The sequence below is a fragment of the Neodiprion virginianus genome, chromosome 6 (genome assembly GCF_021901495.1).
Source record: "Neodiprion virginianus isolate iyNeoVirg1 chromosome 6, iyNeoVirg1.1, whole genome shotgun sequence".
NCBI lineage: Eukaryota > Metazoa > Arthropoda > Insecta > Hymenoptera > Diprionidae > Neodiprion > Neodiprion virginianus.
Window position 1 is genome coordinate 23,090,559 of NC_060882.1, and position 26,093 is coordinate 23,116,651.

The following is a 26,093-nucleotide window of genomic DNA, read 5'->3' on the forward strand; positions in this document are numbered from 1 at the left end:
TCTGATAGTCTAATCAATCTAGCCCAATAATTAGGCTGACTTGTAAATAATTCCCCTGCGGATGAGAGATATGTCAATCGACTCAGAAAATTGTCCCGAATAACATATGAAAATGTATCTCTACAGAATTTCCGGGTACGTCATTAAATTCATTGAAAAGTATCAATTAATTGTGAGTTGGCGCTGTCAGTCGATTTCCGAACACGTTCCATGTATCAGTGCTTACCGTATGTGGTAAACGGCGAGGGCCGCCGCTTCGTTTTGCAGATACGTCGCCGTCGTCAAAAATCGGCGGAAACCGCCGGCGGTGACGAAAAAGTCATTTAACGATTCGACCGTCAGCGACCCGTGACGGCCGGTGTGTTTTAACACTCGCCTGACTATGTCGCCGAGCGTGTCGGCGTTTATCTTCGGCTCCGCGGCGACGTTCTGTCGGACCCACTCTTTCAATAGGACAACTTGCGTGTAATTGTTTTCAAAATGACGTGTGTCCAAAATGAGTGCCGACATCCTTCTGAAAATATTCACTAATTAGCAAGCCAATTACCTACTAGTGGGCTATAAATTTTGATGAAAATTCATGATAAATGAACTTTTCTAAACAAGTTTCAATCGATTCTATAATGGAGAAAAATATTTCAGACCAAGGTTAACCTATTAGAACACTGTTTAGAGAGAAGGCAAAAAGATATGGATCATCGACGTGGGATCCGCGAATTAGTGATGAGAACGAGCGTGAATGAAACGAAAGTGATGTTGAGATGGAGAGAGATGATGATTAATGGTAACCGAGAATTTTATTGGTTTTGATGCGGCGATACAGGCCGTATCGCAAGAGAACGTTACAGAGAGTGAAGATTTTACAGAGCGAGAGAACACATAGATTATACACATACATGATTTCGAGATAGTAGACAATACATGAGATACAGCTGATGGGTTTTGAGTCGCGACACGGGCAAGCGGCGAGATTTGACGCAGAGACGGCAAGTAAACATTGCACGCGAGTGTGCGTACATGTGCGAGGACGATTTTGAGTGTCGCGAGACACACATTTAACTATTCGATACCTTGCCGAAACAAACACGATAAACTGCTTTGTCATCGGTGAAAATTTCGTGTTCTGTTAACGTATTATTTGATTCGCTAGACATTATTATAATTGTTTTCAACTTCTCTGGATCTTGAAGAACTACCCAAATTAGTATTCAATATTGATCTGATTATAGTGAAACTACTTTTTATCTCGAGACTCCAAGAATACACTTATTTCTCACCCAAATTCAAACTACTTACTTGAAAATATTTTTCACTGCTGCCTTATGAATTCGACAACACGAAGTGAAGGATCTACTCCCTGCCACCATCCGTTGATGTCACGCCGGAAGTCAGATCGCGGCGATCACAGTGGATAATGCATGAACGATAGTAGATAAGCAAGGGGGGTTCTGGATAGAAACACCTTCTTTACCGACCAAGCCGACCAGTCCGCCTGTTACGTCACCGGCTGATGTGCCCACGGCGGTCATTTTGAAAATAGCGGTCATTTCGACGGCAGCCATTTTTGATTTTCTTGATGGCGGCCATTTTGATTTTTTCGATGGCGGCAATTTTGATTTTGTGATGACGGCCATTTTGACGGCGGCCATTTTTGATGGCGGCCATTTTGATTTTTTCGATGGCGGCAATTTTGATTTTGTGATGACGGCCATTTTGACGGCGGCCATTTTTGATGGCGGCCATGATTTTTTCGATGGCGGCAATTTTGATTTTGTGATGACGGCCATTTTGACGGCGGCCATTTTTGATGGCGGCCATGATTTTTTCGATGGCGGTAATTTTGATTTTGTGATGGCGGCCATTTTGACGGCGGCCATTTTTGATGGCGGCAATTTTGATTTTGTGATAGCGGCCATTTTGACGGCGGCCATGATTTTTTTTGATATATAACCAATAGTTTGCCCCAGGCGAAAAATAATATTTTCCACGTACTTCGAATACATTCTTTTACGTTAATCGACCGGATGGTGACATCGCAATTAGATAGACAGGGAATGCCGATGACGATCCGTAAACTTTCACGCTAATAGTTTACCCCCAGAGCGGAAATTTCACATTCGAAAAAAATATTAATAGAATTTATTGTAAGCCAATAGTTTGCTCCAGGTGAAAAACAATATTTTCCACGTACTTCGAATACATTCTTTTACGTTAATCGACCGGATGGTGACATCGCAATTAGCATAAAAGAGACCGGGTCAGCGTAGAGCGATCATTCTAGAGGAAGCTTCGCAACTCTATCTTTGTCAAGTGTGTGTGATCGAAAGAAGAAGAAACATGGATTCCGAAAAGTGTTTGAAATTAATATAAATTATGGAAACGACGTTCAAGATTTTATCTGAAAAATCGTCACCGGCAAAAATTGCAAAATGGATTCGATTCGGAACCCAAAATACCAGGCTTTTGAATAAAATCTTACGCAACAACGCCTCAACGATCGGGGAGAAGACAAGAATTTTGACTACAATTGGAATTCTGAAATCGTTGACAGTCAAATTTCAACAATTTCAAAAAGTGGGTGACGGATTACGAAGCCGACGAAGAAGCGATCGAGTACGGTGGGAAGATTTGGAGACAGCTTTCGAGAGTCGAATTCGAACGGGAGCCATTATCAATCTGCGGCATAAAGATTTGAACAGGTTTTTGGAAGATGCGAAACACCTCGTCGTTGCAAGACTGAAGAAAATGCTACGAAAAGTGGGAAGTTTAAAGGCAAACTGTGTCTTGTGTTGTCAATTCAATATAACGAAAAACGCTGAACATGTTGAGGAAATGAAATATTTTAACACCAGAAACCAAATCATCCTCCAGCCAGCTGACATACACGGGTGGTTCGAAGAGAACGTAAAGCAAAAAGTGTTGGCCAAGGTGGAAGATTTTCAAGAGAGAGACTCTGGTTGGTCGCTGACCGAAATAATCAATTTGACTGTAAATATCAACAAGTACGTGCCACTGCAAGGCGGTGTGTTCACATACACACCACTACCCAAAGATATTCAAGATAAGAAGGCTGTCGTCAACATCCGCAACGGAGACGCGTATTGCTTTCTCTGGTCGGTCACCGCAACCCTCTTTCCAGCCAACAACAATCCCAGCGAAATCACTTCGTATCCACATTTCAGCTCAGTGCTACAATACGGAGGTTTGCATTTTCCAATGTTTTTAGACCGGATTCCAAAATTTGAGAAACTTAACAAACTCTCAATTAACGTTTACGGTATAGATAGTGCGGAAAAACAAAAGCGTAGTGAAATTGTACCCATTTATTTGAGTCGAAACAAGTCTGATAAGCCTACAATCCATCTTTTAGTAATAGAGTCTGAAAACGACGACGATGACGATGATAGTATGGAAAATATTGAAAAGAATGTAACACATCATTTTGCATGGATTCGGAATTTATCACGGCTGACACGTTCCCAAATTTCTAAACATAAATGTCGTACATGGTTGTGCGATAGGTGTCTATCACACTTCCAATCTGAAAGGTGTTTGATCAAGCACAATGTAGATTGCATGAATTTGAATAAAACCAAAGTTATCTTGCCAACAGAAGAGGACAAGATTCTCAAATTTAAAAATTTCAAGCACAAAGAAACCGTTCCGTTCTGCGTTTACGCAGATCTAGAATGTTTACTGCAGCCCACACATGAAAGTTTTGGGGAAAATAGAACAATTTATCAGAAGCATCTTCCGTATAGTATAGCTTACTATCTGCATTGTGCGTTTGATGATTCGCTTTCAGAATTCAAAATTAATCGCGGAGAAACTTGCATCCAATGGTTTGTAAACGAGTTAAAGGAATTGGCACTTTCGTTAGAGGGATATTACAAGACTGTTGTACCGATGGAACCACTAAATTTCAATCAGATCAACGAATTTGATTTGTCGGCGGTCTGTCATATTTGTGAAAAACCGTTTACGCCCACAGACGTGAAACATCGGGATCACTGTCATTTCACGGGAAAGTACCGTGGTGCTGCTCACCGCAGCTGTAATCTAAATTACCAAAATTCGCACACCATCCCAGTGATATTCCACAATCTTTCGGGTTACGATTCGCATTTTCTGATCAAAGCCCTGGGTACGTCATTCGAAGGTACTGTTAAAATATTACCTGTCAACAAAGAAAAGTACATTTCCTTCACTAAATTCGTTAAGGGAACGGATGTAACGTTCCGTTTCATAGATTCGTACCATTTCATGCCTAGCAGCCTCGATAAATTATCATCGTATCTGGACGATTGCCGAAAAACAATAACACGTAAATTCTGCAGTAGCTTGAACAAATTTCGGTTATTGACTAGGAAAGGTGTCTTCCCGTACGAATACATAGACAGTTGGGAGAAGCTCGAGGAGAAACATTTACCAGCCAAAGAACAGTTTTATTCAAAATTAAACGACCGGAATATATCAGACGACGATTACGCACACGCGTGCGACGTATGGCAAACTTTTAACGTCCAAACTTTGGGAGAGTATTCGGACTTGTATTTACAGACGGACGTGTTTTTACTGGCTGACGTTTTTCAAAATTTTCGACAGAATTGTTGGATGACGTACAAACTGGATCCGTTACATTACTACACAGCGCCCGGTCTGTCGTTTGATGCAATGTTAAAATGTACAGACATCGAACTCGAGCTTCTCACCGACATAGACATGGTTATGTTTATCGAAAAAGGTATTCGTGGTGGTGTATCACAGTGTTCGAACAGATATGCAAAGGTCAACAACAGGTACATGGGAGAGGAATTCGATCCTGAGATCGAAGAATCTTATCTCATGTACTTTGACGTTAATAATTTGTACGGTGCAGCTATGAGCTTTGCTCTGCCATACAGTTCCTTCGAATGGGTATCAGACTTCAGACAATGCGACGTTCTTACCATCTCGGACGATGCAGAGTTTGGTTACGTGCTGGAGGTAGATTTGGAATATCCTGCGGAACTGCATGAAACTCATAAGGATTTACCATTGTGTCCGGAGCACTATGTACCTCCGATTTCGACCAATAAACAGTCAAAATTGACGCCCACGCTATTTTCCAAGAAAAACTACGTTGTTCACTACAGCGTTTTGAAACAATGCTTACAATTAGGCTTAAAATTACTTCAAATTCACAGAGTTCTCAAATTCAGGCAAACCCCGTGGCTCAAAAAATATATAGATTTGAATACCGATTTGCGAAAAAAATCTGACAACGAATTTGAGAAAAATTTTTACAAGCTAATGAACAACGCAGTTTTTGGTAAAACTATGGAAAACGTGCGAAAGTACAGAGATGTTCGATCGATCACCGAATTGGATGGACGGTACGGTGCGAGAGCTACCATAGCCAAGCCTAATTTTCACAGCTGCACCGTTTTCGACAAAGAGATGGTTATCGTCGAAATGAATAAGACGAAAGTCAAATTGAATAAACCATTGTATGCAGGTTTTTCCATCCTGGATCTATCTAAAACATACATCTATGATTTTCATTACAATTACATTAAGCAGAAATTTGGCAACCGAGCAAAATTAATGTACACGGATACCGACAGTTTGATTTACAATTTTACCGTCCCCGACATATACGAACACATGAAGGAGGACTTGCACAAATTCGACACGTCGGATTATCCTCTTGACAACGTTTACGGAATACCTCGAGCAAACAAAAAAGTTCTCGGCTTGATGAAAGACGAGAATAACGGGAAAATCATGTCGGAATTTGTAGGGTTACGAGCTAAATTGTACGCATTCCGAGTCTTGGGAGATGAAAAAGACAACAAACGTGCCAAAGGTGTTAGAGGATCAGCGTTAAGAAAAACAACCTTCAACGATTATTTGGACTGTGCGTTGAAACGTGAAAATCTATCCTCAAATCAGCATTTGATCATGAGTCGAAAGCATGAGGTATATACCGTAGAACAGCAGAAAGTAGCACTGAGCTGGAATGACGACAAGCGGATCGTGTTTCAAAACACGACCGATACGCTTCCGTGGGGTTACAAGCCTGCACCGTAGCTTTATAAATTACCGTAATCTGTGTAGGACTTAATTTATAACTGTACCATGATGTATTATTATGTAGAGCTTAATTTTTTCAACTGTACCATGATGTATAAAATATTATTATGTAGGATGGTTAACAAGAACGCTCCGAAGTATAAAAAAAAATTTGTACAACGATGCATATGTCTGTTGATTGTCTAAAAAAACAAAGATGCATACTTGTCATGTGTCGGGTATGAAATAAAGAGACACATACCTTTTTACAAAAAAATTCATTTATTCAAAAGTTACATGTCCGATTCGTTTATCCAACTGTTGTGTGTATTGTCAAAACCTAACCATTTAACGTATATTTTTCTTCCACGCTTCTTGAGCACCTTCTCCACCAGATAGATATCCGGATGCTTAACCTTGAGGAGCTCTTGTTCGTAGAAACCACCAGCGATGGGTTGATCTCGGTAGTCTTTGAGCTTGTACGTCACAGGATGAGTATTTTCCACTCGACTTATCGTGAATATTTCAGTCGTCCAATTGGGAGTGTAACCTTTCTCGAAGACATTTTTGAATTTGCTGATTCGAACTTTGTCGCCAGATTTGAATTTTGCCGATATGGTAGGTATCGCTCGAAGCCCTCCGTACGCCTGACGTAATAACAGCCTCTCGTTTGCAACGGTGACATCCGACGGTTTCATTCTTATGGTTCGGTGTTTGGTGTTGTTGTAAGCCGAAACCAAATCAGATAAGATATCGAGCCACTTGAAGCTTCCTTGCATGCTGAACCGTGTCCACATTTTACCTTTCAGCGTGCGATTGAAACGTTCACAGATCGGAGAGGGAGAGGGAGAGGGAGAGGGAAAGGGAGAGGGAGAGGGAGAGGGAGAGGGAGAGGGAGAGGGAGAGGGAGAGGGAGAGGGAGAGGGAGAGGGAGAGGGAGAGGGAGAGGGAGAGGGAGAGGGAGAGGGAGAGGGAGAGGGAGAGGGAGAGGGAGAGGGAGAGGGAGAGGGAGAGGGAGAGGGAGAGGGAGAGGGAGAGGGAGAGGGAGAGGGAGAGGGAGAGGGAGAGGGAGAGGGAGAGGGAGAGGGAGAGGGAGAGGGAGAGGGAGAGGGAGAGGGAGAGGGAGAGGGAGAGGGAGAGGGAGAGGGAGAGGGAGAGGGAGAGGGAGAGGGAGAGGGAGAGGGAGAGGGAGAGGGAGAGGGAGAGGGAGAGGGAGAGGGAGCGGGAGCGGGAGAGGGAGAGGGAGAGGGATAGATAGATAGATAGATTTGTTTATTTGTCCATGACAATGTTGGACAAGAACAGGACTACCTGCATTTACAGTGAAAACATGCAGGTAGACTAGACAAAGACAGAGTGTGAACAGAAAAGATACAGAGATAGTTACAGAATTAGATGTGGAAAGAAAAAGATACAGAGTGCTTAAATCTAGGAAACCTAATCTAACTTAAGCTACAGGAGGACGAGACGAGGAAACCAGAACCAGCTATGCCAGGGACGGAGAAGATGTCAGGCGAGATAAGGTTGGGGGGGGGGACTACGTCCTGTCAAATTCCGTATCGAACAGATACTGTCGAAGGCGGGAGCGGAAAACGGTGACTGAGGAAGACTCACGCAGTTCCTGAGGGAGAGACTCCCAGAAGAGGATACCGGAAACCGCGAAGGACCTGCGGTAGGTCTCGGTGACGAAACGAGGGACAATGTGGCTACCCCTCACGAGCCTGCTGGATCCAGGTGCGCTGGCAGGGCGAGCGACAAAGAGGGCACGCAAATAGTCTGGCGCGTCGGTGTGTAGGACGCCAAAGAGCAGGCTACCAAGAAAGTAGAGTCTGCGATCACGCACAGAGAGCCAACCAAGAGCGCGACGGTGAGGAGTGATGTGCTCATCTCTAGCAGCCCCGCAAACAAAGCGGGTACAGCAGTTGAGTAGACGTTGCAGGCGGGTGTTAAGTACGCCAGGAATATCATTAAAGACTACTGAGCAGTAATCCAGGAGCGGGAAGATCAAGGCCGTTACGAGGTAGTTGCGCAGGGAGAAAGTGAGCAGTTTACGGGAGGCAGAAAGCTGGCGGAGAGCGAAGTGCACTCGCCCAGACACAGCATCAACGTGGGGGGTCCAGGAGAGCGAGCTGTCGAAAATTAGCCCCAAGTTCCGCACGGTGCGAGAGAAGGGGACAGGAACTCCATTGACTACCACTGGCGGAAGAGGCGTAGCATTAAGTCTAGTGACAAACGAGGAGCTACCGAGAATGATGGCCTGGGTCTTGGAGGCGTTGAGAGAGAGGGAGTTAGCACGAGACCACTCCTGGACCGCTGCAACGTCGAGATTTAAGCGCGCAATGGCCTCCGGAACCTCAGCTGCAGGGCACTGAAGGTAAACTTGTAAATCGTCGGCGTATAACAGGTGTTCGGTGTGATGAAGAGCGTGTGCGATGTCGTTGATGAAAGCAACGAAGAGCAGTGGACCCAGAACGGAGCCCTGGGGGACTCCTTGATCAAGTGATGCCCAGGAGGAAAGTTCCCCAGAAGGGCCAACCACTGCCTGCGAGCGGCCTCGGAGGTAACTAGATGTCCAGGTCAAGGCGTGCTGTGAGAAGCCGAGCGCCAGGAGCTTGGCGAGAAGCAAGGCGTGAGGGATGGAGTCGAACGCCTTACTGAAATCGAAAAGTACGACGATAGTGACCAGGCGGTCGTTGACGCCGCGACGCACATCGTCAGCGAGCTTGAGAAGGGCAGTTTGCGTGCTAAGGCCCGGGCGGAAACCGGACTGTCGAGAGTCGAGCAGAGAGCGGCTCTCCAGATAAGTCAGCATCTGAAGGAGCACGACACGCTCAAGCACCTTAGACAAAAGGCATAAATTCGCGATGGGACGCATCTGCTGGAGAGAGGGGGAGACTTGACCTTAGCCAACGGGATGATACGGGCCTTCTTCCAAGACGCCGGGAAAACACCGGAGTTCAGGGACTGGTTGACGAGAAGCAGCAGGAATGGAAAAATGGCCGGAAGGGCGTCCTTAATGTTGCGGAGTGAGAGGTCATCAACCCCCCGGGATTGAGACGAGAAGTGAAAGATCGCACTGTGAAGGGCAGCCGGAGACACGTCGGCGAAGTAGAATAAGGTGTCATCATAACTAGGCGGGGGTAGGCCGCGAAAGAACTCCTCGACCTCCTGAGATGCTCCAGGACGGCAAGAGACCGCCGCGAAATGGACATTTAGTTCATCTAGAGTGAACCCGGCACAGTCGCTAATCTGGGAGGAGGCTAGCCCGAGGGATCGAAGCTCATTCCAGAGGGCCCGGGAGCCGGAGGCATTAGACAACCGGTCGGCATAGAAGGCGGTGCGGGCCGCAGAGATGCGTCTGTGGAGGGCATCGCGGGAGCCGCGGTAGGAGAGAAGATCAGTCCCGTTGCGAGTGCGCTTGTACCGTCGGTAGAAAGCATCTCTCTCTCGCTCAAGGGCCCGCAGGTCAGGGGTAATCCAGGGCGGGGCGCGACGCTTGGAGAGAAATGTGCGGGTGGGTGCCAGTAGGTCCAAGGCGGTGGTGAGATTACCCTGGAGACGCTGTAGCAGCTCATCAGCGGAGGCAGGTGGAAAGAAGCAGTCCCAATTCATGGAGTCAAGAGAGCGGGCAAACTCCTCAGTTGAGAAGTTACGATAGGAGCGCGAGGTGATAAGCCGCTGGTTAGAGGGAGCGGGCATTGCAAGGGTCACGTAAATTAGGTCGTGCCCAGCAATGAAGGGGGTCTCCGATTGTCCAAAGTCAGCGACAGCGTCAGGGTCACTAACGAGACAGAGATCCAGAAGAGAGTCAGCAGTGGATGTGTGATGAGTGGCCATGAAGGGCACCAGGTGAAGCGCGTGTGACTGACAAAATGAGCGAATGTTATCAGCCTCGTAGGAGTCAGCGAGCTGATTCGCGTTAAAATCGCCGAGGACAATAGAGAGAGCGTAACCGGGTGAGTATAGGTCAAAATCCGACTCGAATAGGGCCAGGTTGGCCGTCTTTGGCGGGCGATAGACTACCGAGACCAGAAGTGGGGACAGACCAGGAGCTTTGACTTCGGCCACGAGGTACTCAGGAAGAGCAGAGTATAGAGGCGGAGATGCCGCGAGGATACGTCCACGCAGTGGGTTACGGAGGTACAGAGCAACCCCACCGCCCACTTTACCAGCACGATCATTTCGGAGGATGGAGAAACCGGGTAAAGCGACTGAAGAGTCGGAGACTTCAGTGTGAAGCCAGGACTCGCTAACGGCGACGACGTGGTATGGGGAGGCGGCGAAATGGTAGCGGAGATAGTCCATGTGGCCACGGATGGAGTTGGCGTTAATATGGCAGATCTGGAGCGAGGAGCGTGAACATCCAGGCGCAGGCGGTAACCTCGGGGTTCCAAGTCACAGAGGCGATGAGTGGGCAGAGGAGGGGCTGGTGCGCGCCTCCTGTGGCACCTCACATTCAGCTAGAGGAGGCGGATGCGAGACGACGGCATCCCTTGGTGTATCGCGGGTGGAACCACGCGAGCCACGATAGAAGGGTGGTTGCAAAGTACGGCCACGCACGGAACCGGGCCTAGGTTGACGGCCAGAGGGACCTGAGCGGGAAGGAGAGGCATCAGAGCCACCGCCGGGAGAGGCGGAGGGAGACTCGACCTCAAGTGCCTCGAGATCTTGAACTGTGCGTATACGCCGAGTACGCTCGCCGTCCCTGGACTTCAGCAAAACAACACCATCGCTATGCCAGACATATTTAAATCCTCTAGCTTTGGCCACAGTACGGGTTGCAACAAGAAGTTTGTAGACATCACCTGGGAGAGCCACGTTCACATTTATGATAAGCGGAGGAGTGGTGCGCCGGGGGAGAAGATCGGAGGTGCGGAGAATCCCGTGTGCCTTCTTGGCAGCAATGAGCCGGAGACACAAGTCGCGAGAGCGGAGCCTGGCGATAACTGGCAGCGGAGCATCACCCCGGCGGGCACGGGATCGTGGGACTAGGAAGCGCGAGGATAGGACGTCCTCGTCTCCCAGAGTAACGCCGAGGGAGGCTGCAACCTGCAGAATGACTGCGCGAGTGCCGTCAGGGGATGGGCAGGGAACCCCTGAAATAATGAGCTCCGCCTCACAGAGCCGGGCGGAGGCATGCCGCAGTTCCTGTTGACCAGCAGCCTGGTGACAATGAAGGTCAGCGACGGCTGTCTGCAACTCATCGAGTCTCTCAGAGAGGGTGCGGTTTTGGTGCTCGAGATCTTGTATGCGGGCTGCATTTCTGTCGATTTGCTCTTGCATAACAGTCAATGGGCCAAGACGATCATCAATGCCATCGAGGCGGCCTCCAATGTCGTCAAATCTGCTGTCGATCCGACGCATCATTTCCTCGAGAAGCGTGGTGTGAGACGTAACGGCCGGGGTAAGGAGAGATCCAGAGGCAGTAGGAGCAGCCGAAAGGGAAGGCTGCGAGCCTAAGACGGAGCTAGAGCCGAGCACGGGAACGGAAGGCGAGGACGGTGGTAGTTGAGCAATCTCCATATTTTGCACCTGCTGCAAGTGAGTGTCACGGCAGCAACGAAGGGTGCCAGTGCGGGTTGCCTTAATCTTTAGACAACTTCGATGATAGTAGGAATTGCATTGGGCGCAGTGGATGGCGTCAAGGACCGGCTTGTTACAGCCAGCGCAGAGTCTGGCAGGACACATGACAACTGGGCCGGCTGCCGAGGAGTGGAAGTTCCCTACCTTATCTTATCGGCTGGACGAGCAAGCGGCGGCGGGGCAAGAGAAAGCGACGGTGCCGATAAAACCGGCAGATGGAGCCACAACTGCCAAAGTCAGGCTATAGAGAGAAACCCAGCCAGACGGAGATAGAGAGGTAAACAGTAAACAGCCACAACTGCCACAGTCAGGCTATAGAGAGAGACCCAGCCAGAGGGAGATGGAGAAGTAAACAGACCCAGGCATGCGCAGAAAAAAAGCCGGTGACAGATGACAGGTGCAGGTTAGGTAGACCCAGGTAGCCCAAAAATCCAAACCAGAAAAGTGCAGCAAGGGCGTGAGAGAGGCAGCTGGACGTGGAGATAAGCAAGCCAGAGGTGACTTGCAAGAAAAAGCGTGCAAGGGGTCTGCAAACAAAAAGGCCCGAAGGCAGAAAGAGGCAGAAAAAGCTCGGAAAAGGAGGTGCGAAATGAAAGCGTGCAGGCAGTACTTACAGACTTGCAGAGAGAGGGAGAGAGAGAGAGAGAGAGAGAGAGAGAGAGAGAGAGAGAGAGAAAGAAAAATTAATTGACAGTCTTTCATTCGAGGACCAAATTTCATGCATATGCCACATCCAGAGGTTTTATGGCGTCATTAGTAACGATTTTCACACAGCGACCATTTCCTGAGATGTAAATGAGCGCAGTTTACCGCAGGGAACCTGACGCGTCGCGCACTAATTAGTTAATCCTGGTTCTTGATTATCTAGGGTATTGCATGCCGCTGCTCACGTTTTGCTCATCCTGTACATCCACACCAGCTTAAGATGACATTTGAAACTAACAAATATTGATTTTGTTACACTATGTACCGTAGACCCGTGAATACTTCTTACTTGATCATAATTCAGTTTTCAGATTAACGGTAGAAATTAATAACGAAACGGAGTTTTAGAATGTTGGAATTTGAACACGAAAAATACCGGACCTATACCGGGAGGATTCCGTGAAGGTAAACGGTGCGACTGACGCTTCGCCGGCAAATAGACAACCAAAGTTATATCTGAGGTACTCACTGCGTGTAAAATTTAACTTCGGTCGCATTCACGGAATTCTACCGATATACTGTTTCCAAAGTTGAATTTAATCAATATCGAGGTGTGGTCAGGAAGACAATCGCTGTTCATACTGCGTGAAGTTATGGTCGATTGGGCTTGAGTCGAGACTTTGACGGAGCAGTTGACTTTCCACTTTTCAAAAACGAAACAGTATCCCGTCTGTACCCGAAACGTGACACTCTGGGTTTCACCAGACTATCTAGAAACTGGCGGAAGTAACCACATACGGGAATATCACAATGGGTATAAATTATTTTTCATTTTATACCGATGTCGTGCATCGTGTCAGAGGTGAGTCGATAAATAACCTGGGATAAGTGGTAAACAAAGCTGGAGCCATGCTTACCCTCTTGCAGGCAGGTGAAAGCGGCTTAATCACTAACCGTCAAACGAGGCTGAATTAATGTTTCGTGGCCGGCAATACTTGGTTGGTATGGCGTTTGAGTCGAATCAACCAACAGACCACCTTACGAATGGACCCGTAAAGCCGCAAAGACGGCTAATTAATAATAAGCTCGATCGTTCGTCGTCGGCTCGGTCGTAAGTGCTACCTTTGAAGTTTCGAATCGAAACCCCGGAGAACGTCTCAGAAGCAACGCGGGGTGATGGAATCTTGCATGAATAGAGCTCATAGAGAAGCCAAACAATGTCAAATAGAGGAGCGACCCCTCTACCAGCCGTTTATAATTAATTTTGAAGTCCTTGAATTTCCAGCGCTTACGTATTTAACCACTTTGATTAATTTTTGACGCGGTTCGAGAACAGCTTCCGCATTGTGTTGCGGAACTGGAGACCCGAACGGGAAGACACGTTATAACAAACATGACGGCTAACACGAGGCTCGTCTATTACCAGAAATCTAGTCGAGTGCACAACGGAAAAATGAAAAATTAAGAATAAGCGATAGCGTTGTCATTTTTATTTCCGATTCCATTGCTTAGCGATACCGCTAGGAGCTTAAACTTGGGTTAGAAGTGAATTCATCATCTATCCCGTTTCCTGATTTTATTAATCTTAAGCTGACTCAGATGTGGCTACTTTCTCTTTCTCTCTCTCTCTCTCTCTCCCCCCATATAAATCTATCACTCCAAAGCGCAAGCGTTTTGAAAGTTTCAATGGGAACATCTCGCCGATAGTTCTAAAGTTGACGTTGTAATTTTGACGTTGTTGAAACGGAGCTTAAAACTTTATGAAGTATATAAAATTTTTCCTTACCTGCAGATATAGGTACTCACCCACTTGTACACGTTCTTTATCAGAGTATATAACACGGTCTGTTTAACAAGTTGCGATGTATTTGCTCATCTATTTACGACCGAAATCCTTCCGGTCTCGAGTCACATGCAGGAAGTATCAGATTATAGATTAAATTGTAAAAAAAGAAAATACGCGAGGTAGCCGCGGCTGGAAGTTGCGAAGATTTGTTGCGGTTCAAAAAGTCTGTCGATAAATCGTCGAGCTTAGGGTTTGGTTTGGTCTATTTGGGCTAGGTTAGTCTCGAGGCACACGGGCACCCTTTAGCTTGTGAAACATTCTTTATAATTTATCGTATCGCGCATCAAGTTAGATATACCTCCACACACCAGCGGCTTCCTCTTGCAGCAAAGGCAACAACAATGGCCCAAGAGCAAATGGTACCTACAACGCGGGAGCACAGCTGTGCCGCGGCCTCGTGGTAATATTGAAAAAATAATTCTTGAAGGCAATTTTTCAACTTACCATTACGGAGGACAAGTATAAGGGCTGAGGTTCTCAAACTCAGATTTTCCGGAAACGAGTTTAAAATGGCGGCTTGCGAAAGAGAGGGGAGGAAATCTAATATATCTTTATTACGTTAGATTACTTTGCTTTATACTTTTAGTTGCGTATACGCAACTCCGCACTTGAACGGATCGTTCGCTCTTCGCGCCGAAGAATCGCCGTGCAATCAATTTGCCTTTTGCTTCTCAATTAACGAACGTGTCTCTCGCATTTTTGATCGCAATAATTTCGCGATGACTTTTTACGAACAAAAAAATGGCGTTTATCTCGCGAATGTGATCCTCCGGCAACAGCTGCTGCGGCTCCCTACAAAAGCGTATCGTATTATATATCCAACCCCTCAGCATTCGCCCGCGGCGCCAATGTATAACGACTTGATCAATTTTTGTATCAGATTCAAGCTCGAGTTTTTTTTCTCTGGCATCCGTCTTCAGTAGTTGTATTACTTTTCAATAATGAATCCGAGCGGGCCTTTGAAATCGGAACGTGACATTCGAATCTACGGAACTGACACTTGACTCGCGAAAATGGTCTAGTCCTGTATATTATTATTACAGGTTTTTTACTTTCATCGAGAGATGAAATTCTAGAAACGTAACGAGGTATGGGGTTACCTTGCAAAGGATATAGTTACCTTCAGAGAAACGCGTCCGTATCGGATATACCGAAGTGCGCGTTTGCCTGCAGACGGATAATATCAAGGGAAGCAAGAAATTTCCGTGTGCGTCTGGTGAAATCTCGAAGGATTACCGTTGTGCCCGCGAATTTAAATCGGCAAAATGTTTCCCGAGATTGCCTAGATTTGTATGAGGAAAATGATGAAGAGAATGAGAGGGAGAGGGAGAGGGAGAGGAAGAATTGGTACCAAAGAGGAAAGAGAACAAAGAAAGTACGAGACCGGGAGCTGAGAGGAGAGAAAAAATGAATAAGACCAGGAAGCCCGTTCCTCAGTGATCCCCAATAAACGCCGTGGAAAAGAGTTATCTTGGTCATAAAATATGTCGACGTAAGGAAAATTGCGGCTAATGCCGTTCCATAAAGGCATCGTATAAAGGGGTACGCATCCGGAAAATGATTGGTTACCTCATACTTTGTGACGTCATCAAACCGAGACAAAGAAATCTTTGAAAATCGTACCGGAAACCGTAAAAATCCGCGACATTTTTCTTCCCTATATCGCCTGTGTACATACGAGGTATGAAAATTACGTCGAGGAGAAAAAGCGTCACGAATTGCCGAAAAATTGTATTCCTAGTCATATTTTCTCACTATCGCGTGCCGTATGCAGCCGTGTAACAGAGGGTGCAGATTAGAAAAATTGTAAACGAAGAATAGCACAAATGTGGCAATGACCCGGCTGTGCAGGTCATGGATAAAGTCAACGTAGATGGGAGCGAAACTGAGGGAAGAGCCAAAGAACCAAAGTGAAACCGTCACCAATCATCGACGGTTCTACGGTTCGTTCAGAGCCATCATTGCTAGCCCGAGGGGCTCTCTGGCCGTTATGCCTTGGCTTTCTGACCTAACAGCAGCCCGCGGAGCCTATAAAATGCCACCTTATATCTTTATTACCACATTTCAGGAGCCCGAAACGTTTCTTTGCTCACATGCCGCGGCCGGTTCCTCCCGTGTGGATATATTTTTCCAGTTTATGGGGCATATAGATGTGCGCGTTTCCTCGTAGACGGCAAACAACGAGATTCAGAACTGACGCTCATCGATTTGCTGCAGCGTACTTCTGCATGATTCCGGGAACTCTTGGTCGGAGCGCGGCAATTCTACCAGTTTCCGACTCTGGTTTTTTTCAGCTATCCAAAACGGTGGATGTTCAAGCAGAAGAAGAATGGAAACAGTCGCCTGGATGGTGTTTAGTTCTCATGGAAATTCTGAAATTCGCTGAAACGTCGAGAAATATGAGGAAAGTGTCAGGTTGATGTCAGGCACGTGTGCTAGAATTTGTGACGTTTTTGTTTTCTTCATTTTTGGACATTCATCATTTTTGGAAACATCATAAATTTTTTCACCGTACGCAGGAAAATGTTTGAGAACAAAGTGCAAGCGATAAGATAAACTTTTCCGATTTCTTATAATTTAGACGAAACAACAATCGATCGAAGCTGACGTCATCGTAGCCAAGAATGACGATTAATTAACTCAAGAATACATAAATTTTCGTTCGGTTGTTCGGTTGTGGGGAGGATTTCGTCACCTCAGTCGGTCTCGATTTTAGAAACGGGAAACGTTTGACGCACAAGGGACGATTGAATAACAGGTAGAGAATGGTGAATTCCCTGAGCGTTAACGGGTATTTGGTGTCTGTAATTTACGTAGATTGGAAATTGACCAAAACCGCGTTATAACCACGCCTGCACCCGCGGTGTCGGTGGGAAAACACCGAGGGTGGTTCAACCCGGGTCGAAGGTTGGACCTCCGTCATTTTTAGTGCCCCCGGCCTGCCACCCCTCCGGCTTTCAGTTTTCCCCGGAGAAACGGCGTTCGGTATTGAATTATATTTCGTAGTATGATTAAACGGCGTCGGGCAGCCCTTCGTATGTGCTGTTATTACGACGTAGGGCCGGCCGCGACTCGACAAGGATTCCTATGCCCCAGGACACGAGGGACCACCCTGAGTTCTCCGCTTGTAACACGGTGGGTTACAGTACCTACACCTGTATCGCGTGTGTTTGAGGTTGTTCGGAGTTTCGTACCGACGACGATGAATTCAAGACGCGTCTGTCCGCCCTTGCGCCCGGAATTACCGGCGGTACGCGGGGACTTTTTGTTTATTACAATTAGCCATGCGCCGAAAGCTCACTCCGTTGGCTTTCGCCAAAGCTCGTCAGCCGGAACACGCATTGACGGGTTTAATTACATTTCAAACTCTCGCCGCCTGCTTCCGTTACGCGGGTCCGTTCGATGGACTCGCCGACGAGTCCAAGGCGAGGTTGTCAACGTCACGGTATCGGGAAATTCATGGTAAAAATTGTTTCAATATTTTCATTTCGTGGAAAGTGGTGTATATTGGATTCTTGTTTACTCAACAAGTAAATCTCACCGTGTATGCACAGTTTCAAATGTTTACAACACCGCAGATGTGCAATTTGTTGCGCACGAAATCCGTGCAAGTCTTTAAGCTTATAAAAATTATTTCATCGCTTATCGGCAATATCCGTTTGTTGTAACTGGTACGGAATGTCAGTTTTTTTAATAAAAGTTATAGCTGTCAATGTTTACATTTGAATAGGTTTGCCGGATATTTGGTAAAAAAAAAGACAAATTGTGAGTATTTGAAAATGATGAAAAATGTTCAATCTAATGGAAATTCTGGCGTATAAATTCACGTGCAGGCACGCATATTGGTACTATTTTATAAAATAGTTTAGTAATATCTTCTATTACTGTAGGAATGACTTTTAGAGCACCTCAATTATCCCTAAATTCGTATATTTTATCGCAATCATGGATAAGCAATAAATCAGATATTGATACGAAACGACTCTTCGTGTGGGCAATAACCCAAATGAGGTATTGAGTTGAAAATTGTCTAACAAGCCCTTGAGTGCATGTTTATTTCATTGTTGTAATTCAAAAATATATGATATAGATCAGGGGCCAACCGGTGGTCAAGCTTCAACCCTTTTAGTCACAGAAGCCACTTTGGTGGTATCCTTGTTTCTGTCCTTTTTTTATATTTCATGCAAAATTCTGAGTTTTGCATTTTCAGACAAAAAATATACAAACTTTAGAATGATTCAGTTTTTTTTTGTGAATCCACAATTGTTAATAATTTTTATAAATAAACATGTGCAAAAAAAAGTAACGTACTTTCGTGAACTTAGTTCGTTAGTGGAGATTTTGATAATAAATGTACACTAAAAACGCTGAGATCTCTGAATGGCCATTAGATTTTCAAATTTCAATGCACAGGGGTAGTTTTGATCCTCCTTAGGGGTGTATGTAGATAGTATTGGGGGTCACACCTATTCTCGCGTTAAAATCGTACTGTCTCAAAACAAACATTCATATAAATCTCATTGAAGAACAATTTCTTTTATTAAATTATTGACATTAGATTCGCATGTAGCGTCGAAAAATGAATAGGAAACGTATAATGGCATTTCGATGTTAAAAAAAAAAAAAACTGAATTACGTGACTGTAAGTGTTAATTAATCACAAGGTGCTTCGCAATCGATAAAACCAAAATTGCCAATTTCTTCATGTATACAATTTTCTTGTGTCTGTGTGTGTGTGTGTTTTTTTTCACTTCGCCTTATCGAAACTGTTTCACCCAGCCGATATAATACGCTCAACTGGAGTTAGAGTACGGTCGAAACCCACATTCCAACACGCGTATGTGAGATAATTGAAGATAAAATAGTCCCCAAGAGTCGGTTGTCTCGTACGGTAAACGCCGATCGGTGGTCCCTGGAATTTATTATCAAGTTCGCACTTCGACCTCGCGGGACGAACGTCCCCTGCAGACGCGGATTTTGCAAGCTCGCTGCCGCCGCTGTTCCAGCGGTGTAAATAAATTCTCAATCAATGGAATTCCCAGACCAGATACAGCCACGCGGGCGTAGGAAGCGTGACATCCTGCGATATGCTGGACAAGGTCGTCGGTCTACCGCGGAACCGAGTACAGCCGATCCCTTGTCAAAGTCCCGGCTCTCTCTACACACACGCACAGCTTTTGTTATATTTTGTTACTTGTTATGTATTGAAATTAGCAAATTACCCAAAATTATCCAAAATTACCCAAAACCCCGATGGCATGGAATATTTCCAGCTAAAGCAAATCGGCTTGTATCGGTTAATTGGTTTTTCCTTTGAAAACGAATCGTTAGAAGGACTTTTGCAGTTGTATTTGTTTTTTTTTAATATTTGTCAAATTTTTATTCCGGCATGACCTATTTCGTTAGAAAATTTTCAGCTCTGTGCGTACACTCGTTATTATTATCATTATTGTTATTCTCATTACGATTATTACTATGTTCCCCCTTTAACGGGATCTCTGGGAACAGCCCAGTTTTTGAATAATTTTTCTTTCATTTTATTTCCGGCAGGTATACACGTAATGAGGTTCTTTGCTAAAATTAGACCTCAGAGGGGCATTTCTCCGTCGTCGTTTTATCAGTCTGAACGTATAAGATGCATTATATATGAACCCTTTTTGCGGTGGATGAAAATATCGCGTTGTATCTTCACACAGTTTTTCAAATTTTCGGAACGAATAGCTTCGCTTTTTGTGGATGCAGAAAACTGTCTTTGTTCGCTGTAATGCCGGGACGCTTCATTGATCGGTTTTCCTAACGGGCGAGACGAAGAACAAGATTATAGATTTTCTCAAAGATTTTCCCTTGTTTATGGTATCACTTCGCCTGATACCGTCCTTGTAATTAAAAGTTCGAGGGTGTAACTGAATCGCGTTGTAAATAATTTACGGAGGATCGTTTCCGCGGATAGCCTTATCATTAAAGTGTAACGATAATTAACTGCAAGCTTACGTCGTTTCTGACGTCAGTTTCTTTGAGATTCGCTAGGCTAATGCATATCGTTATTAGAGAGTAAAAATTGTACAATATTATTCACAATGTTTTGCGGAATTCTGTAATGTTCGAAGCTTTAGAAATCGAAAAAAAATGTTGAACGGGGAAAAAATAGGTGTTTAATTCATATAATATTCAACTTGGTGGTTAACTTGTTTTGATAAAATGTATTAAACAATGGCGTCTGCGTTGTCAAAGTGAAATAAAAATCGCTCAAGTTATCAATTGCGAATCACTTTCACACTAATATTACATCCTATTTGTAAAGTTTACTTTCAACAAAATACGTACTTTGTTCTCCTTGACGCGGAAATTTGGTAATTTAATATCTTTATCGCCCCTTCGAAAAAATAATCACGGTCAAGTTATGCGACGCAGAGTTTCAGTTACATTTACGGTCTTGTGGACTTCCCGTGCTTTTTCCGGTAATCCGTGCAATGCGAGAATCACTTCTCGGCTTATGAAAAAACGGACAATCAGTCGGGACAATTTGGGATGAAGTATCGATCTTTCCTGTAATTAAAGCAAGGAGGACGCCGCGGCAGTCGTCGATAAGAAAAGGGTGAAATAACGAGCTCGTGGTCGAATACCTTCGGGCATGCATTCTCACGATCCAACCATCCATCCACCGGCCGGTCGGTCGGTCGCCCGGATTTAACGAAGCCCTCGGTGTCTCCTGAGCGGAATTTGGAAATGCAGCGGGGCCGCACATCCTCGATTTAGACGGCTTCGTTTATTTTCGTATGGCTAAAACAATCACGAATAGGCTGCAGTCGGCGAAGATGTGCGGGCATAAGGGTGCAGAGAGGCGTCGAGGATGCTGGCTGGTCTATATCTCTACGTACACGTGTGTGTAAATGGTGACAATTGTTTCTCTCCCCCTCCCCTCCCACTCTCTCACTCTCACTCTCACTTTCTCGTCCTCTTCCGCCTCTCTCGCGGCTCCGCAGTTCTTCCGAGGAGCTCAGGCAGAGACGCGGAGAAGCTCGTTCGTCTCGCGGCCAAATTAGACGGAGTAAATGCGAATTTTCGCTAGATATGTCGAGCGCGAGAGGAGAAAATCGCCCGGCATTTAAGCTAGCAAGGCTAAGTGCCGTACGTATACGAGGTTATACCCGTCCTCCAGTTTCCCGCATCCTTCGTTCCAAAAAGCTCCTCGTCTTATACACAGCTCGTTTTCACTCGCTAACCCTAAAAAGAGCTCTTTTCATCCCTATCTTTTGCACTTGCAGAAACATCCGAGAAACACGACTCGAACGTCGCTCGCAGTCTGCCGAAGCCTCAGACTTTTACATATATATAATATATATATATATATATATATATGTACATACTCGATACGGCATCGCGACGAGCATCAAGTTCCGGTTAACTTTCCTTATTCGAACTTGTTTCGGGCTGCAGAGCTGACGGGTGCATCGTTTGATCATCGAAACCGTCAAATCATTTGCTGCATATGTACGCCCGTCGTTTTTCTACTCCACCATTACACCTGTCTGTATAACGTGGATGTTTGACGTGATAGAAAATTGGGAAACTTGGTGGTACCGTTTATAAAATTCTCTTACGTGGTGGCCTATCGAATCCAACTTGCCATTGGGTCATTTCGACCCACCAACTCGGGAATTTCTCGTTAAGTTTTTTATTTTCTTTTTTTTTGTTCTTTTGTTTTATCAATATCGAAATCACGCTGAGCGGCGATATTTCGGTTTTCGGGTTCACCTCGTAGAGCCGATGTTGCCAGATAGGAGCCGGTGGATAGCTGGAGCTTCCCATAAGCAATCGAGCGAGTCGTTCATGGGTCGCGGATCTCGAGCCGCGGCGTACAGATGTAGATCATTGGATAATGATAGGATGTTCCACCTCCACATCCCCCCCCCCCGACGCACATACGCAACCCGGTATTATACGTTGCCCACTGTACAAGGCGCGGCTATGATCACTTGTCACGTATCAAATTTACTACTACTTCGTGCCGAACGGAGACTTGATCATTCCGATTGTAGGCGGTTGAACGTGCCGCGTTTACGTTCAGCTTCTACCGTACAGGCCGCGCAGAGTTTTGCTTATCGTTGCTCCTGTGGCTTTGGGATTTCTCACGGAAACGTGAAGAGCAATACCCGACTGAGCAAGGATACGGAAAACATTGAAAAATCGATAAATCGTTAGAAATTAATTATTCTACGCGCAGGCATACCGTGCGTCATAATTTACGGTATTTGAAACCTATGTCAGTCGTTCTACAGACTTTGTTGCGAGAAAAGTTTTCGCGAAATTATACTCACAGCGAGACGTGGTGTACGGCTGCAGGTCCTGAACAAACCGATCCAACAGCGCGTATTATTAACAACGAAAACTTGAGAATGTGCCCTTAATTAGCATTCGCAAGAAATTGCGACCCTCATCGCTTTAGGGTAAATTTTTTCCCCCGTCATTCGTTCGTTGTTTCTTTTTTTCTTCTTATTGTTTTGCGGTACTTTTTTTTTTATCACTGTACTCGTTGAGGCGGCAAATCGCGATTAAAATAGAACGTTGTAACTTGAGGAAAAAAATGAAAATAAAAATCCCTTTCACGTCTTCGACTTCGTCTTCCGACCCTTGATGTTTCATTCTTTAATCCACTTTGTCCTGACCTCCTTTTTTTTCTCTGTCGGGAGTATAAGAGTCTACGTTGGATTATTTGTGGTAATGTTAAGTACATGGAAATTCCATAGCATACGTGATAAATGCCAAATTACCCATGCGCACATTTCCTTAAAATGACCAGGTATTGTATACTTGCACTTGGTACTTGAAAAATTCGAAAAAGCTAGTTTTCCCTATTTTTCAACGTGTTTTGAAATTACAGAGCAAATAATTGAAGTATGAAAATTGCACCGATAAACGACCGAGTCAGTCCAACTCGCTATTCTTTGCGATTAACATTTTTCCTGGCATTTTCAGTTGAAGATCGATCTTGAAAATGTGCAAAGATACGCGCTTGGAGACCTCCCTGTATATCGCGCAATACAGCTTGTAGACCTTGTGTTAACGATACGTGAGCTAGACGATCCGATACTCTAATCTCCTCGTGGTTCTTCCCGTCCCCCCTTTCTCCTTTTTCTCCCTTTCACATCCGAGGTGAATTAATCCCAGGAGTATCCCAGCGGTGCAGTGCTGCCACACTTGTAAGACCACACCCGGAGAGGATAGCGTTACTGGATCGAGATATCTCATTACCGGATGGTCTTCGTACGTCTTAATATCCGCACGCACACGCGTCCCCTGCGCATTGTCCTCGTCCCATCCCCCTTTTTTCACGGCGCATGCATCCGTCTTTGTGATTTGCACTTACCTGCGGGGGTGCCGGTAGCCTTATTACCTTCCGGTTTTTCGACTATCCGGAGGTGTCGCGTTACCTGCCGTCCGTCTACAAAGCTAACCCACTTTTTTACTTTGATTATAGTCTCGTTACAACTTCCTCCCCGTCCCTCCCCCTCCTCTCCCTTGACTAATCTCTGCGCCGCTGCTCCCGTTTCTCTACTTTGATTAATGAAGCTCCTTAATTAAGTACGAGGGATTCGGCGTCCTCGTCCTGCAGCCACGATCGAAACCCGCTAAATGATCAAAGAACGTCATCGAGGCGACACGCGTTATGCATACGTCGCGTACGTGCGATCGATACTTATACTCGCGCCGAAAGGGAGGTTTTATTTTTTCATTTAAAGTGGTTTTTAGGATTGTTAGTTTTTATAATTTTATCATATATTTCATCCAGGTGAATATAGAATGTGAGACGTCCCGCAGGTTTGCTTATCAGACAAAACGTTAGGTACCCAATTATCGTGCCTACGTGGGGTATGGGCTATTTTTGGAGTATCTGGATTTAGAAATTGAGCTAGGCGAGGCCGAGGTGTCGCCAGAGCAGTCGGGACATCCTGCGATTTCGTTTATTTCGACAATTTTTAATAGTTTCCGGAAGAAGATTCATGGCGGGGGGAAAAGTAATACGAAAAACAAACTTACGGAGCGTGACCGGAGCTGACGACATTTACCGAGAATTTCTTCTAAAACCAAGATGGAATACGGAGAGTACACGAGTTGAAGAGGTTTAAGTAAGGAAAAAAGAGTTCACTGGCAGCGGGATCATTAAGGGCGCTGCAGCGAGCCTCTGGGAACGGTAACTGGGTCAAAAGTTGAAAACTTTAACGACAAATTTCCTCTCAAGCCACGTGGGCATTTTTGGGGAATCGATATCGCCCACCTTGGCTACTTGACGTGGAAATATTATATCAATACAAGCTGATAATTACCACGAATATATCGTCTTGCGAAAGTTCTCCTCACGCGTTCCTTTTCGCGAAACAAAATGCAGCCAAGCTTTTTTAAGGAAGACGACTCTCGAGTAGCCTCACAATTTCATCCGCATCTTTCTTACAGCTACACGTAACGTGGTGGTTTATGATTAAAAAGATATCATGGGTATATTTGCGAATCGGACTCGATATTTCCTGTGTTAAATTATCGATGTAGCAAAAATCCGCAAGTATATACATGTACGTATATGTCACATTTATCATACGGATAAATTATTCTACGACAGTGATAAAGGCTTTCGATCGGTTATAAAATTTTCTCGAAAACAAAGCACTTGGCGAAAGCGAGAACACGACGCGCGTGCGCGTGTGTGCAGAAGCCCGCTTGCTTTTCGCGCTTTATACATTGGACAAAAATTTACGCTCTGCTTCTTCGTGTATAGATATAACATCTTAAAGTGACGTATATCCCCTTCGCACGAAGCGACGATAAGACCGCAAGACACACGTACGAGAGCTGTGTGAAGTATCGTGCGTCGCGATTTCCTGTTCTTTTTCCTCTTATTTCCAATTTCCTTGGCCCCCCCCCCCCCCCCCCCCGCTCCTTGCTCCATTTTCTTATCGCCTTCTTTTTGCGCTATGCAGGCGGAGGGTGTGAACCGGATCACGTGACATTACAGAAAGGAATATACGCCGGGTTCCGGCTGACTACAACTTAGTAGTGTTAACCGAGTCCAAAACTGGCCTTCGTATCACGAAGCTTTTCCTCAATTATTCACCGGACGTTCGAGTTTTAAAAATTTTTAGCTGCTGCATCGCCGACTCTGGTTTCATGCGAAATATATACTGGTACGGAATAATTGTACATCAGTTATACAGCTATAACTGCAGCGGTATAGCGAAATGCAGCATGAAGCTGCAGATATATACGCTGCAGAGTATTATCTGTGCGGTGGCTGCCTTTCGATGAAAATTATGAGCTGGGTATGTATATGAATAATAGGATTAATTTACGCAAATTAGATTTCGCTCGGAGGAATTCAATAGTAAAACTTTATTCTCTGAGTACAATCATATTATGTAGATGTGGAATTTAATAAATATCATGCCCATATTATCCAGCTTGTTAAATGAATATTGTCTAGCTGCATTGCCGTTTGTTCGCTCGTACGACGGCAAAGGATTTATAAAAACCGCCTTAGCTTCGAGTTTGCAATTGAATCAAAGTGCGCTCATTGAAGATTAATTGGCACGCGGCGAGAGAAAGAGGGAGAAGCAGAACAATGAAACAGTTCGGAAGTTTTCCGGTATTTAGAAACATTCTTTTTCTCGAGAATTGGTTAGAGAAAAATTTATCGAAAAACGAAGGAGCGAATAAAGTTTGACAAATGCTTGCCAAATTATCCGATCGGAGCGTCGTCGTGAAAATCAGTCTGCGTCTTGAATCCCGAGGTAATCGAGGAGTCTGTTTTATATTCACATTTTGCAATTTGGCATATAAGATTCGCCGCACCGATTAGGTCGTAACTTTTGCAACGCGTGTTTAACAAGCATACGAGGCGGGTTGGCGTCTTTTTGAAACGGTAACGTTCAGGCGTGGCAAATTTACGATCGGATTTGTTTGTCTCTCGCGACCG

The 26,093-nt window shown here is 45.3% G+C and overlaps 1 protein-coding gene across 2 annotated transcripts in view; it reads left to right on the forward strand.

Moving 5' to 3' along the window:
• The window catches only part of LOC124307949 (uncharacterized), a 194,043-nt gene that overhangs the window by 7,155 nt on the left and 160,795 nt on the right, over positions 1 to 26,093 (forward strand). The window contains exon 1 of one of the 2 annotated variants that reach the window (XM_046770189.1): positions 1,506 to 1,524. The exons of the other annotated variant lie outside the window; for it this stretch is intronic. The gene's annotated coding sequence lies outside the window, so the exon portion shown is untranslated. Of the gene's footprint in view, positions 1 to 1,505; positions 1,525 to 26,093 lie in introns of those variants that run through there. 2 annotated transcript variants of the gene reach the window in all.